This window comes from Acomys russatus, chromosome 22 (genome assembly GCF_903995435.1).
Source record: "Acomys russatus chromosome 22, mAcoRus1.1, whole genome shotgun sequence".
Classification (NCBI taxonomy): Eukaryota; Metazoa; Chordata; class Mammalia; order Rodentia; family Muridae; genus Acomys; species Acomys russatus.
In genome coordinates, this window is record NC_067158.1 from 30,137,238 (window position 1) to 30,153,266 (window position 16,029).

The 16,029-nt window shown below is 42.6% G+C and overlaps 1 non-coding gene and 1 pseudogene across 1 annotated transcript; one reads left to right on the forward strand and one right to left on the reverse strand.

The window, feature by feature from the left end:
* The first annotated feature begins 1,386 nt into the window (after positions 1-1,386).
* Positions 1,387-2,044, forward strand: LOC127205725 (39S ribosomal protein L49, mitochondrial-like; annotated as a pseudogene).
* A 9,343-nt stretch (positions 2,045-11,387) lies between these two features.
* LOC127206087 (U6 spliceosomal RNA) lies at positions 11,388-11,492 on the reverse strand. Its single transcript, XR_007832772.1, has one exon. It is a non-coding gene; the product is annotated as a U6 spliceosomal RNA (small nuclear RNA).
* Between the last annotated feature and the right edge of the window lie 4,537 nt (positions 11,493-16,029).

Below are 16,029 nucleotides of genomic sequence, written 5' to 3' on the forward strand. Positions count from 1 at the left end.
AATGATTTATATATTAAATATGCATTGGTGTTTTGCCTGCATGTGTGTTGGTGTGAGGATGTCAGATCCCCAGAACTGGAGTTACAGACAGTTGTAAGCTGCCATGTGGGTGCTGGGACTTGAACCTGGGTTCTCTGGAAGAACAGCCACTGCTCTTAACTGCTATGCCTTCTCTCCAACTATTGAGACATTTTTATCCGTTGAAGTTCTCTCCTTTCAGATAACCCTAGCTTCTGTCAAGTTGACGTACGACTAGCCAGCACAAACTATTTTGAACCGTTCATTTATTTACAGAGGCCAGAAGGATGACAGCATTGTTCCCTCAGAAACAGGCTGGAGAATGGCTTTGGAAGAGAAACTGGCTCTGCTGAGGAGAGTAGGATTGAAGGCCTTGGTAGCTGGAAATGGAGGAGGGGCGCTCTCACTTCCCATCCTGAAACTGAGTGTCTTAACTTCTTGTGCAAAGCAGTTCCTTGGGATTTGAGGCTCATAAAACTTAAAGAGGGAAGGCCAGGGGCTAAAGATGTGATGGAGGAAAAGAAAGTCTACACAGGGGACAGAAGGATGTTCTGTGGTTAAGTTCCCAGGTTTTGTCGTCACAGACTTTTCAGACTACACTTCGTATAAGACCTTTTCAGTTTTGACCTGATAAAATTTAGTGTTTATGATTATGCTGCAAGCTACCAAGTTTCTTTCAGTGACCCAGTGTCCACGCTCCTCTTTGCCTCTAATGGAACCCCATGGCCAGCTATTTTTGAAAACCCTGTGAACGAGAACCAGTTGCCAAAGGTGGGATTTACTGAGGCAAAGAGATTCACTACTGTTTTCTAGGGCCTTAGAGACTAGTAGGATAGATCACTCCAGCTTGAGGCAGCAGGAGTTGCTTCATATACACTAGATACACTAGAACTAACTGTGGCCAGCCAGAGCCCTTCCAAAGACTATTAACATACCAATGGCTCCTTAAGAAACAGCCTGGGACTCCTAGGGGACTGAACTGACAATCTGGGAGCCTGAGTAGGTCTGATCTAGGTCCTCTGCATACATGTTACAGTTGTCCCTAACAGTGGGAAGCAGGCTGTTTCTGACTCTTGTCTGCTTTGGGGGCCTTTTTCCTCCTACTGGGTTGCTTCACTGATAGGAGTGGATGCGCTTCGTCTTATTGTAACTTCTTGTGCCATGTTTGGTTGATGTCCCTGAGAGGCCTGCCCTTTTCTGAAGGGAAATGGAAGAGGACAGGATCTGGGGGAGGGGGGGTGGTGGGACGAAGGACTGGAAGGAGAGGAAGGAGTGGAAACTGTGGTTGGTATATAATAGAAGAGAGAAGAATAAATTTAAAGGAAGGAAGGAAGAAAGCAAGGGACTCTCACGCTTGGGTAAGCCAAGATGGCAGTTCCTGTGTTCCAAGCTGCTCTGCAGGATCGGAGGAGCTGAGAGTCCTGTAGAGCTATGGGAGTCAGAGGCAGCTGAGCCAGACCCAGGGACCTCCTGATAACTCCTGTGGAGTCCGTGGATGAAGACTATTTCATGGAGCACCTGTTCACCCTTACCAAAGTCCCAGAGCCATCAAAGCATAAACATTATCCCACTCCTAGTGGGTGGCAGCCTCCCAGGGATCCCCTTCCCAGCATGCCCTACTTTGCTTGCCACTCCCAGGTCTACAACATCCCTGTCTACAAGGACATCACACATGGCAACCTACAGATGACCACGATTTGGAAGGTGGAAGGGGACATCTGGGCACTACAGAAGGATGTGGAAGAATTTTTGAGCCCTGCCTCTGGTTGCCGTTGGTGCAGTGTGATCAGAAGAAGTCGGAGAAAGACACCTGTAACCCACCCTTCGAATCAAGGGCTACTTTGATGAACAGCTTAAAGCCTGGCTTCTTGAGAAAGGCTTCGGAGGCCTGATGATCAGCCCGTGTGGCAGTGGCCTCCACAGACTGGCATCCAGAGAGGAAGTTGGAGTCTCTGGAATGGGATACAAAGAAAGGGGTGTAGTATCCAGGGCTAAAGGGCTGTGTGATCAGGACTTGCTTTCATAAGGGGGAAAAAGAACTCTATGTCTAAGTGTCCACTTGGGGAGAGCTGTCCAACACGGGAGTCCACAAGCAATAGTCAAGCTAGCAAGGGAGACATTAACTGTTGTCCCTTTATGTGCTGTTGTGGTGGAAGTTTTGGGTTCTCAGTTATGTAAACATGCTTTTGTTTTTAATCCCCGGTGTGGGATATGAGATTGACCACAGCAGCAGACTATTTGCCTCATCCAGCTCTGAGAAGGGCGTGGTCTTTGCCGGCTGCAGTTTAATTCTGAGGACTCTTGAGAAAGGAACGAGTGCCAGAGCCTAAAGAGAGAGATTGGGAGGGTGGGGTGGTCATTCGAGGAAGAAGAATGCTGCTGCTACCCCCAGCTGCTTCTGGTTACTGTTGGTGCAATATGATGAGAAGAAGCCGGAGATATCCTCAAAGGAAGACTAGACTTGCCCCCAAGGAATGCCGACCCTAAACATCAGGAAGCAGCCAAAGAGAACTATGTCTTCTCCCCACCAACCTTTCTGTCCTACATGGTGTTGGGTGTTGGAAAGGATTGGGGTGGAGAAGGGAGAAAGAGAAATAAGAAACCAAAATAAAATAGGTTGTAAAAATAAATAAATAAGGAAAGAAAATAAAAGAAAGAAAGAAAAAAAGGAAGGAAGGAAGGATGAAAGATAGAGGACCAGCCCTGGGGTGTCACAACGCTACTGCATTGTTTTAAGGGCTTTGTTTATCCTATAGAGTTTGTAATGTGCCCAGTGGGCAGATAGGTAATGCTCACATCCAAGATGGCTGTGGTCACACCAAGCTGCATCCTCATCCTGCATAGAAGGGCACCAGCACCCTTTGGACCACTGTAAATTATCAGAAGTCTGCCCACCACCCACCAAACATAATTGGTCCCAGAAACAGTGAAAGCAGAGTCCTGCTCCTGCCTCTGGATCTGTATCTTTCTTCCTGGACTCTTCTCCAGTTTCGTGCTTAGTACATAGCTTCTCAGAATGAAAGGCTAAAGGGCAGTCTTACTGGAAGCGAGACACAATCATGTGGCTGAGTTCTAGTGAGTAGGGAGTAAATGTAGTGCTCTTAAAAGAATAGGCATGCGTTGTTTTACTTTCTCCATCTTGCTGCCTTGAATAAAGGGATGAAGAGGTACGTGATAGCTGGATCTGGAACAGACACCACAGACCGTGAAGTGCCATTTCAGTTGGTGAGGATGGCAGAGCTACAGGGTAGAGGGAACCTGGGCCTCCTGCTAATCACGGAGTTACTATAATTTAGGTTGATTGCCACTTGCCATGCACTGATTACCTCCTTACAACTTCCTTCAGAGGGACATAAACTGCTATTTTGTGTAAAGTTGTGAACAAGGGAACTTACACGTTCATTTTGCATAGCCCCTGAAATTTGTGGACCCATTAACAACTGAAGATATATTTTGGGCATGAGTTGATTTTTTTTTTTCCTCATTAACATTTTCTGTACCAATTGGGAAGTCTTTGACAATTCCAGGACACTTCATACCTGAAAAATTCACTCCTCTCAGCTACTAATAGTGAACATTGCCTCTGCATTTACATTGGAAAGGGTTAGGAGTGCACACCTGCCATCCCAAGGTCCGGGGGGGGGGGGGCTACCAGAATCCACATGCAGTGGACACTACACGTATAGAATAAGGCATGAACATGGCAGAGCAAGGACTAGCTTTATGCTATCTTTGCTGTAGGTTTTAGAATGAAGCACCCTGTCTAGATTTTACTGTTTAGTTCCCTACTGTTTAGTTCGTCTCTGTTTTGCACAGCTGTGGTATCAGCTAAGACAATGCCACCAACAATACACAGAGAATAGCAAATCAAATCTTTTAATGAATGATCCCATCTATCAGGAGGCTGTTGACAGGGGAACCCAGCAGTGGCTAGCTAGAGGTATGAGGCCCCACCCCAGTTACAGGTTCCGCTGTCTTTGGTATAGCAGTACTGTCCTCGGGCCAGGGGCAGCAGCCCTGCCAGCTCTACCAGCACAAAAAGCAGAGGCCTGTATATCGCTTGGTAATGAGGGACATTTGCTAGACATCTTATAAATGCTTTTTCCCTCCTAGGTCACCGAACAGCACAGCATCGCTATGCTTCAGTTAGGACCAGAACTGGCATCACGTGCTGGAGCCTGGTGTAATCCACAAGACTCTGTGCTCTCCTCTCGTTGTCACAACATTCTCAGTACTTTTGGGACATGGGGCTCTATTTTTGCTTTGCCCCGGAGCCTACACTTTCTGTATCCAACTCTCACTAAGATGGCCTTGGACTGGAGATGGGGACACCCTTGAAGAACATGAGAAGAAGTGGATGGTTGGCCATGGTGGCAATAGTTTCCCACAGCTTTTGAAGATAGGAGGTTGGCTGGGTCCAATAAAAACTGATTACAAGGGCACATTTCAAGGAGATGCGCTGTGGTAGCAGCACTTGGAAAGTGCAGAGACTCATCAGACCCCACAGGGAACACTCATGTGGAGCTTTCAAATAGGCTAAGAGGTGGTTGAACAAGAGGGAGAACTCAGAGAGGTTAGAAATTTCCAGAAGGAGCTCTCAGGGCTCTGTTTAGTCACACAGCTCTGGAGTCACCATCAGACTGTGAACCACCAAAATCCATGAGAGGCGCTCTGCTCTCAGGGGATAACTCCCTCGTGAGTTTAGGAGGTCATGCTGGCGAACGGCAGCGTTAATGACAAAATTCTCCTAGTTATTTGCACTGGGACCTAAGCAGATAAAAAAGCCATAACCAAAAAGGTCTGAGTGAAACATGAATAAAACCTGCTCCCCAGGCGAGCTGTGCAGGTGACGTTGCATGATACCGATTATATGAGATAAAAGGCAATTCATGCCCCAACAGTCTTCACTTCTGTGCAATTTTAATCCATTAAATAGGAGCAGTACTTATTTTTCTATATAAATTCTCCAATTTCAGCTCTTAGTTTAACACTTCTGAATCTTATAAGAAATTTGGATATGATTTTAGACTTCAGTTTCGAGACGAAGTTGAGTTTTTCCAAATTTTACTGATTCTTTCTTAGAAGTTCTAGAGGGCTAGTAGCAGAAAGCTTGCTCTAGGTCCTAGTTTGATCCATGGTAACACACACACACACACACACACACACACACACACACACACACACACACACACACGCGTGTGCACGCGCACGCGTGCCACAGTGGCACATGTCTGTATGCTTGTAATCTTAGCACTTGTGAATGGGAGGCAGGGGGATTAGGAGTTCAAGACCAGCCTGGACTACGTGAGACCCTGTCTCAAGTAAACAAACAGGGAAAATGCTAGCTATGTTGTCAAAAGACAAGGGGGAAATGAGCTAAGATTTTGGTTTCTGTGTACATGGTTGCGTGTTGTGTGGGCGTAATATGTGAATGCACACATGTGTATACAAGTTTTCTCACTCACATGGATACATTCAGAAGCCTGAGGTTGACATGCAGAGGTCTTTCCTCAGTTGCTTTTCCATCTTATTTTTTGGAGACAGGGTCTCCCAACTGAACCAGAAACTAGCTGTTTTGGCCAGGTGGGCTGGCCAGTGAGTCCTGGGATCTTCCTGACTCTAATCCTCAGAGCTGAGCTGAGGCACAGTGCACACCATTTAAATAGCTCTACATTTATTATCTCACTGTTACTTTTGTGATAAGCACACCTTAAATTTACTTATTGAAGGGATAATAATTGAGATGTAATCTGAATAATTATTTAAATAAAAAATTTAACAAAACCCATAAAAACAAAACAAAACAAAAAAACCTATCTGGTCTTCAACCCCATCAGAAACTTGAGAAGGAATAAAACTTAATTACCTGAGTATACAGGGAGTACAGGATACAGCTTCCCAAATGAGAAGATGACAGAGACAGTTTGCTGCCTGAACAGTCACCCAAAACTCTCTATAACATAGGACCATCATCTTTGCCCAATATATCTGACAGACATATTTATGAGGCACCAACTATTGAGCACTTGCTTAACCTGTCTTGGCAGATTTTGGCCATTGACTTTGCCTGCATCCAAAATTGACCATTTTTAGGCAAAATTCTGTCTGTAGTAGAACCGAGGACATTTTGTCTAGTGGCTTTTTTGCCACATTTGAAGCCATTTCCATAAGGAGGTTCTTTGATGCTCATCATCTTTCTTTGAGGTAGGCTGAGTGTTGCCAGAAGTTAACCTGTCTCAATGTCAATGAGTCTTTAAAATAATAAAAACATGCTTAAATGCCAAAAGAAAAGAAAAGAAAATTCCCAGTATAGCCCAATTTAACTATAGCGTACATGTTATAAACACTAGGTCTCTAATTTGTTCTTCTTCATATCTGATTGTTTATTTGGTTAAATTTACCTATTTCTTTCCACTCTGCCCCCAGATGTTAGTAACTTCTTCACTTCATCTCCTCTTGGGTTTTTTCCTCCATCTTTTGTCTATTTCACCACTCCCTTCTATTTAAGAAGCTACATGGAGATGCTATTATGTGGTAGTTTTAGGCTTTTTCTACAGTTTTGGACTTTTTTCACTTTGAAGCTTATTATAGTTAGCATGAACCCCCAGGTTCACCTATTTAGTGCCAAGTGGCAGGGTCTCTTTAAAAAAATGTTGCATTTTAGCTAATTTTATTTCTAATCTAATTTTATTTCTGTTGTTGTGAGAGGAGAAAGGGATTATTTTAGTTCACAATTCCAGGTTACATTCCATGATAGCAGGGAAGTCAAGGTGGCAAACTTTAAAACAGCTGGTCACATCACATCCATATTTGGAAACAGATAGAAATGAATGCATGCATGCTTACTTAAATGCTTGCTTGCTTTGATTGTGCTCAGCTTGATTTCTCTTTATGCTTACACAGTTCAGTTAGCTAGTAAGTGGTGTCACACATGCAGGGCTGGGTCTTCTCATATTAATTAACTTAATAAGACTGTTCCCCATAGAAATGCCTATAGGCAAGCCAGACATGGTGATGCACACCTGTAATCCCAGCACTCTGGGAGGCAGAGGTTGGTGGATCTCTGTGAGTTTGAGGCCAGCCTTGTCTACAAAGTGAGTCCAGGACAGTCAAGGCCACACAGAGAAACCCTCTCTCAAAAAGAAGTGGAGGAGGAGGAGGAATAAGAAGAAGAAGATGAAGAAGAAGAAGAAGAAGAAGAAGAAGAAGAAGAAGAAGAAGAAGAAGAAGAAGAAGAAGAAGAAGAAGAAGAAGAAGAAGAAGAAGGAGAAGAAGAAATATCTATGGGCCAACTTGATGTAGACAATCCTTCATTGAGACTCTCTTCTCAGGTGATTTTAAGTTGTGTTAAGTTGATATATTACAAAGCATATATATATTTCTCAGCACTGCTTCCCCCCCCCCCCCCACTGATTGTGGCTCCCATATACTGGCTATTAAGAATAGATGAACATGGAATACAAAAATCTTTATGAGATGGTGTTATCATCTCCATTGATTATACACACAGAAGAAATACAGCTGAGTCATGTGAATTCTACTTTTTACTTCTTTAAAAGTTTCTATACTGTTTTCCATAGTGGCTACGGTGGCCTACATCCCCATCAACCATGCAGAGGGAAAAACATTTATTATCTGTTGTCCTTTTGGTCATAGTCTTCCTAGGGAATATGGAGTGGCATTCGCAGTGGTTCGAGTGTGCTTCCTCATAGCCAGCAGTATAGAGTGCCTTTTCATGCATCCATGGCCACCTGTACATCTTCACTTAAGAAACTTCTTTTGTCCATTTTTCAGTTTGTTTACATTTCTGAGTTGAGAGGACTTTTTATAATCTTAGATATTAACTCCATATCAGACAGCTTTTTTAGAACATTTTTCCCAATCGATAGGATACCCACTTTGAATTGTGCATAATAATCTAGTATAGTACTATGTTGCTTTAATATAAAAAATTAGCTAGATATACATTCTAGGGCATTGTTCTCCTATAAGCACAGGATAACTTCATACCCTTCTTCAAGATGTGTATGATTACATAACATACTACCATAGGTCTAGGAACATGGGTACAATCTGCAAAACCCTATTAAAATAGACACATGATTCTGCAGCATGGGTAAATTCCTGTTAATTTAACCAATCTTCTGTTGTTGTTTGTTTGCTTGCTTTTTGAGAAATAGTTTATTTTACATAGCTTTGGCTGTCCCGGAACTCCTTATGTAGACCAGGCTGGCCTTGAACTCACAGAGATCCGCCTGTCTCTGCTTCCTGAGTACTGAGACTAAAGCAACACCATACCCAGTCTTTAATTAAACTTTCCTTAGTAGATTTTACTTATGTGTTTCCATGGGCAGGTAACACTTTAATGAACACTTGTGATGGCCTGTCTTCATTGTCAACCTGATTGCAATTAGAATCACCTGGGAGACACATCTCTAGGTATTTCTGTGAGGGTGTTTTCAGAGAGGTTTGACATAGGAAGGAAGGTCTACCCTAAACGTGTGGAGCATCATCCCATGGGCTGGAGGCCCAGAATGAATGATGAGGAAAAGAGAGAAAGCCGGAGGAGCACTGCATTCTCTCTGCTTCCTGATTGGACACAGCGTGGCCAGCGCACTCATGACCCCTACCGTCATGATTTCTCTGCCATGAGATGGACTTCACTCCTTGAACCACAAGTCCAAACCTTTCTCTTGGAAGTTGCTTTTTGTCATATGTGGTCTCTGTGATGAGGAAAGTAACTGAAACATCACTCTTTGTATTCTTCCTACTTCTGTAACTATGATTTTAATTTTATACAGCCTAATTTTATGAACTAACTTTTCAGAAGTAGAAAGAGGATCTATATCTATATCTATCTATCTATCTATCTATCTATCTATCTATCTATCTATCTATCTATCTGTATCTCTGTGGGTGTAACTTTTGGTTTGAAGGTTTTGTAGGTAGATTGGTGGTCCCCTCCCACCACTATAGGTCTTGCCTGACTAGAAAGTGGCCTCCTATATCTTGTGTCCCCTGCTGCTAGGAGGCTCAGCTACAGAGACCTCCCCATATCTTCCCTGTAGCCTACCCTGTTGCAGGTCTCTGGCTTGTCTCAGTGATGACCCCACCTTCAGTTTCCCTTTTCTCTCCAGGCCCTCAAAATTGCCATACCCACTCTCCCTACATCTGATACCACCCCCCCATTTCCACCCCCACACCCTCTCCTACCCAGTTCCCTCTCTACTTCCTCTTCTATTGTCTATTCTATTTCCTTATCTAAGTGAGATCCAAGAAGGACCACCCTTGGGCCCTCCTTGTTAGTTGCAATAATTCTAATGTCCACTGTTAGGATAAATTTATACAGCCTACCATCTTACCCATCTTCCACTCCCCAACCCGTCTCCTTAACTTCTTGACACTTGTTGGGTGAATGCCAGTAGAGCCATTGCTGCTTTAACAGGCATGTCCCTGATCACCCTGAACTTGTGCTTGCTGCATCTGTCCATGAACAGCAGGCTTTCCTGGTTTCTCCTGGCTCCCTCCCCACCCCCCGACACCCCTCCCCAAGACAAGGTCTCTCTGTGTTAGCCTTGGCTGCCCTGGACTCGCACTGTAGACCAGGTTGGCTTCGAACTCACAGTGAACCGCCTGCCTCTGCCTCCCAAGTGCTGGGATTAAAGGCGTGCGCCACCACGCCCAGTCTTTTCTAGCTTTTATCAGGGCTTCTTCATAGAAAGGACACTGTCTTCTCTTCCCCATCTTTGGCAGTCAGTCATTCCCGACATGTTTATTTAAATTAAACCTCTCCTCCTTCTGAAATGTAATACTGTTTAGCACATACTCAGTTTCCTGTTTGTGGATTTTATACTACTTTTTAGTTACAGTGGCTTTGTATTTTAAATTTTTTTCAAAGCTGGGCATAGTAGCACATACCTTTAATCCCAGCACTCGGGAGGCAGAAGCAGGTGAATCTCTGGGAGTTCAAGGCCTGCCTGATTATATAGTGAATTTCAGAACAGCCAGAACTACATAGTAAGACCCTGCCTTGGAGGAGATGTTCTAACACAGCATTGGCTTGTACCCCATTTGCCAACAGTCTCTTTCATACTGCCATTTTTCTTGGAGATTTTTTGATATTTAATTCTCTATAGGAAACATGATGTTTTTACCTTTTCAAGCTGAAGGACTGCTGATTTGCTCTAGCATTTTCTTTAATTACTGCTGTGTTATCATTTTCAGTGACTTTTAATTCTCAGGAAGGAGAGCAGCCACCGAGAACTGCTAAAGATAGGCAGGGTGTTCCAGTGCGCTTGGTACAAGGGTCAGGAAAAAGAGGCTGCAGGGCAGCAGAGAATCCATTTGTCTCTAAACTATAAGGTGTGACATGCCCAGCTCCAATCCTTTCATCTCTCAGCAACCCTGTGCCTAGCACCAAAGCTGCCTGCAGACTCTACCCTTTGGGAACAAATCCCATACCCATCCTTAGTAGGGTTTTTTGGCACTTGAGGGGAGAACGCATGGTTTGCAGCTGTTGGATGGCACATTCTTATGTGCCTGGGGAAGCTCTCAGGTTTGGAGTTCAAAGGGTGGAGGCGGGGATGGCACCGAGGCAAGAGATTATTAGAGGAGTCACTAATGCAATAGGTAGACAGATGGTGGCACACAGGCTCTGAACAGGGTTCAGGCCCATGAGGCAGTGTGGTGGGGGTGGGTTCCTTCTTAGAGGCCTCTGGGGAAGGTTCTCTGCCAGGTGGTTCGTGCATAGTGCAGGCTGTCCCTGACTCCTGGAGACAATGGAGGGACTCTGATTTATTTATGTGCTCATCTAATTATGATTGTTATTATACTGGTCTCATAAAGAGAGTGCAGAACTCATTTCCCTTCTCTCTCTCTCTTTCTCTCTCTCTCTCAAATTGATAAGATTTGTCTTGGTCTAGAGTACAGCTTTTGTGGCAAAGCTTCTTTTTCTTTTTCCCCCTTGCTTCACTTTGAATATCTACATTTCTTCTTCTATTTATTCTGTCTGTGAAACTGCAGTTTTCCACTTGGCTAGTTTACCTGCGTTTCTGATACTCCTGTCTTGTGCCATTAGCATCTGTGGAATCTGTTATGTTGTCTCTTCTTTTGTTCTGTTAGTAGGTTGCCTTTGGTTGCTTGTTTATTTTGAAAGGGTTGCCAGCATTTAGGCTAACTAACACTATTGGCCTCATTTCTTTAAAATTTTATTTAATTCTGCTCCTTATTTTTAATTTTTTTTCCTTTGTGCTTAGTTTATGTTTCTTTGTAGTTTGTGGTAAAAAGTATGTTGCTTAATGGTAGGGTACTCTTTGCTATTGTGTACAGTTAAAGCTATAAATTCTTGCCTTCTTTCTTTCCTTTTTTTTTTAAATATGGAATTATCCATAAATTTGCATATCTTTCTTGTGCAGAGTCCATGCTAATCTTCTCTGTCTTATTCCAGTTCTGGCCGGTGGGCACCCAAAGTGAACACAGCTACGAATTCTTACATTAAATCTTCATGTAAAAGGTTGTCACATCCCTTAAATTTTGGAGTGTAACATTTGCTCTGCTGTAACATATTTTTAATGTTCTTTTTAAAATTTTTCCTTTGCCTATAAATAATAAAGAAATGTATTGCTTTATTTATAAACAGTTGAAGAATTTTTCTACCTAGATTGGCTTCTAATTTAGTTTTCTCCCCCCAAAGAAAATAATTTGTGGGTTTTTCTTTTTCTGTAGGATTTTAAACTTTACTGAGATTGCTTTAGGTCTCAGAGGATGGTCCCTTTGGTGCCTTGGTCTGTGTGGAATAGGGGAATATATGCACTCTGTAACTGTCTCAGGAATGAGTTGGTAAATGACACTTAGACCTCAGTGATTGATAGTGATGGAAACAATTCCTACGTCCTTACCATTTTCATTTTCTCACCTAATTGTTTTGTGTGTTAAGATTTCCAACTCTCATGGTGATTTTTGCCTATTTTTCCTCCTGGGTTTCATTCTAGGTGGCTGTTGACTTAGGCAGCATTCTGACTTTCCATGACATGTCTTTTCTCTCTTGGGGATGTGTAGTATGGTTCTCTGTGTCTTCTGCAGTTTCCTGCATCTTTCTCTTATGCTCTTTACTTTTCTTTTTCTGGGTTGCAGCGTTTCTTTCACAGTGGAAGCTTTCTCCCAAGTGTGTGGCCCTTCATGTTTAAAAAGCAGGGCATAGGAAGGTAGACTGAAGCTGGTCTGTGCGTGAGGTTTCCCTGCAGCCCAGTGGGAGGGGTCTGGTTCTGCCACCATAGACCAGCTGTGTCAGGACCTGCATCAGGACTGAGTTCTCTTGGCTCGTGGTTGAAATTCTTTTAGTCTTCCCAGGAGGCCAGTGTTTACGAGGGGTTGGTGCAGCAGACACAGGGAGGATAACTTTTACTAAGCCCTACTGTCCAGCACAGTTGCAGCTGAATCTTACAGGCCTAATTTGAAGCATTCCCTGAAGCTGTTTCCTTTTAGTGGCCATCATAGCTAGGGTGGCTGAGTTAACCTTTGACCCTTGTTAAGGAAGTGTTAGTCATAATGGGCTCTTAAGATTGTAGATGAAACTCTTTTTACCCTTACTCCTTTACCTGCATTTAATGGCAAGTCATTATGTCAAACTTCCTAGTCCTTTCACATTTTTGTTTTGTAAACCACCTTATATTTTTCTTAGTTTTACTGCTTTTTGGCCAGTGGTTCTCAACCTGTGGGTCGCGACCCTTCTGGGGACTAATGATTCTTTCACAGGGGTCGCATATCAGATATCCTACATATCAGATATTTACATTATGATTCATAACAGTAGCAAAATTACTGTTATAAAATAGTGAAACAATTTTGCAGTTGTGGGGGTCACTATAACATAAGAAACTGGATTAAAAGGTCATGGCATTAGGAAGGTTGAGAACCACTGGGCTAGGCTAACACTGATAACTGTTCTGACAACCCTACACTCAGCAAGGCTGCATGGCTTAACTTTCAGGCCTGGAGGTTTGTGTGTGTGTGTGTGTGTGTGTGTGTGTGTGTGTGTGTTTTCTCTGAGTTGTTTATGCCCTTTGTATATACATGTCATATTGTTTAATTGCCTTTTGGCTTTGCCTGACTTTTGCAAACATTTGCAATTTTGATGTAATGAATCTATCAATCTTTTTCCCTTTATGATTTATGTTTTCATCTTGCTGAAGAGTGCCTTCTCTATCCCAAAGTCATAAAAATTACTAGATGAGAATACAGGACTCAATTCCAACTTTGCTTGCAGCTATTTGATTTATATAGAAAATATTTTGTTATGACTTGAAGGAGAGACATAATTACAGTTTTTTTTTTTTCCTGGTCAAAGAGTCAGTTTCCCTAGAACTATTTAATGACTCACCTGTTCCTTCCCTGAGGATGCTGCTTCTGTTGTCGTCATCTAACCCCTCCCCCCACCAACACATGGCCTTTGCTTGGCTCCCCAAAGCTTAGAATAGTGTTCTTGGGATATAAGGTCCCCACATGGACTAAGCACTTTCCTAATTCTAGGGGTACCCTTCAAGCCCTTGCCTGAACCATTTTTGCAAATCTTCCCTGGCCACACCTCCCATGAGTCTGCTCCCTCTAACCAGGACAGGGACAGACAAGGAAAGGTCTTACAAATCTATTATTCTGTCTTGCTTGAATTTGTTAGTTTGTATACTTCTTTTTAAAAGATTGCTTTGTAGAAAAGTATAGCTGAAGGGGGGTGGGGAGCAAACAAACAAGACACATTTAATGTGTGCATATGGATATACTTGAAAGCATGCATACATTTCTGAAACCATGACCACAATCAAGGTAATAAACATGTCAATGACTCCCAACCCCTGCCCCCAGCCCTCCCTCCTTTCGTAGTAAGAATATTTAACATTTATAGTCTTTTAGGTGTGTAATACATTATTATTGACCACAGGTATGTGGTAAAGTACATCTCTACAGTTATTCATGTATACAACTAAAACTTTATACACATCACTGTGTGCGTTGTCCATCCATTTCATCCCATGTTGTTGCCTGTAGCCAAGTTTCTTTATTATGGCAGTAGAATACTTCCTTCTGAGGACTTAGGACACCTCCTTCTGACATATGTTTTTCTCCAGTGATGAACATTTAGTCTGACTTTTGTTTGTTTGTTTTGCTTTTTTGAGACAGGGTTTCCTCTGTGTAACAGCCTTGGCTGTCCTAGATTCACTCTGTAGACCAGGCTGGCTTTGAACTCATAAACATCCACCTGTGTGTGTCACTATACCTGGTGACAGGTGATTCTTAACAATACCAAAATCCATTCTGTATTCAGCAATCTGTTGGTACAGAAATTTGGTTTTAATCTTTGCTGCTGTGAACAATTTCTAGTCAAACACAGAACTGAAGACAGATCTTCAAGGTTCTCCCTTCAGTACTTACAGATAGGCACTCAGGAGTTACCCTGCTGACTCTAAGGGTATTTCTCTTTTCAGTGTTTGGGGAGACTCTACTGTCTTTTATCAGCAGGTCAAGTTCCCCGCTGACCTAACTCCCTTGCTAATCATTTTATTTTGGATAATTCAGCAACAATTTGCCTGGCTCTGAGCTGTGAGTCACATGGCTTGTGCTGTTCTCATCTTTATCCCTAGAATCTAGCACAGTACTCTCACACCAAGAGTTGTTCTAGAACTATTTCTCAACTTTGTCCTAAGTATGATTTCCAAAGTGCTGCAGGGGCAGAAACCCATGGAACAAAGAAAAACAAACAATGCCTTGAATCCCACTCTTCACTCAGTTTCAGAGACAGTAATAACATCAGGTTATAGATTTGCTTTCATTTAAGTTAGCAAACTGTAAACTTCAAATAGTAAAAGACAGATGGGCTGAGCTGGAGCACATATTGTGAAGGCCAAAACAATAGCTGTATGGGCATAATGTAAATCTTATATAGTATTGGCTATCTTTACAAATTGTCTGTGTTCACACACATGATGATAACTATATCTGACAATGAATGAAGTTTGGCCTTTTCATCATAATTAGAATGGATTCAATTTCATATAGCTATAATGTAGTTTCTTTCTTCTCCCCCAACTCCAACCTTTCTCTCCACAAAGAAGTTTCCTCTCAACTAAGTTGGTGAAATATTTCCTGGTTTAGGTACTTTTTGAAGTGACTTTAAAGGAGTTTTCTTGAAATATATAACATTATCCTCACCCCAAAGATCTCAACGCTATATTAACACAGAGATGCAAAAGAGTAATGGGAAACCAACTTGGAGTGCCTATCTATCTGGGCCCTTGTCTGTTTCTCTCACTCACTCCAATGTCTCTAGCATCTACAGAAGCACCTAGCAACCACGGCACATACAGCATGCAGTTACAGCGATGACAATGACACATGATAACTGGATGAGACCTAGATTCAGACTTTATGTATATATGGTTCGGAATAAATCTCTGGGACACACAGGTGCTATAATCAGACAAAGATGAAATTCCACGTCCTTCTGAGACTAGGCGTCAAGTGGCATTTTAAAAAACGGAAAATGAGATAATAGTTGGAAAGATCAAATCACTAGTGTGCTATCCACCACTGAAGGGATCTGATAAAATCAGTAAACAGAGAACAGAAGAACTGGACTTACCAGCCCCTGACTTAGTCACAAATATATCATCATTAGCTCTAGCCAAAGTGTTAGAAGTAGCTATTGTTAAGAATGAAATACATTTAATTTTCATATGCTATTCTTTCTTCATCTATTGCACGCAAAACACCATTATTGTCACAGACACTGAAAATAGTAAACACAGGAGTGTTGACCAGCAATTCAGTGGCCAAGTCCCTGGCAAGTACTTTTTGTGTCTGTCTGTCATCGAACTCAAGGCTCAGATATCCGGTCAGGTCAACGAGTTGGCATGGGGAGGCACCAGTCCTGGCCTTTTCTGCTCAGCATGACGCTTTAGTCCATGGGCAAACTCTGGTCTGGATTGTATTACAGAACGGATGTGACTCTCCAGGGATGTG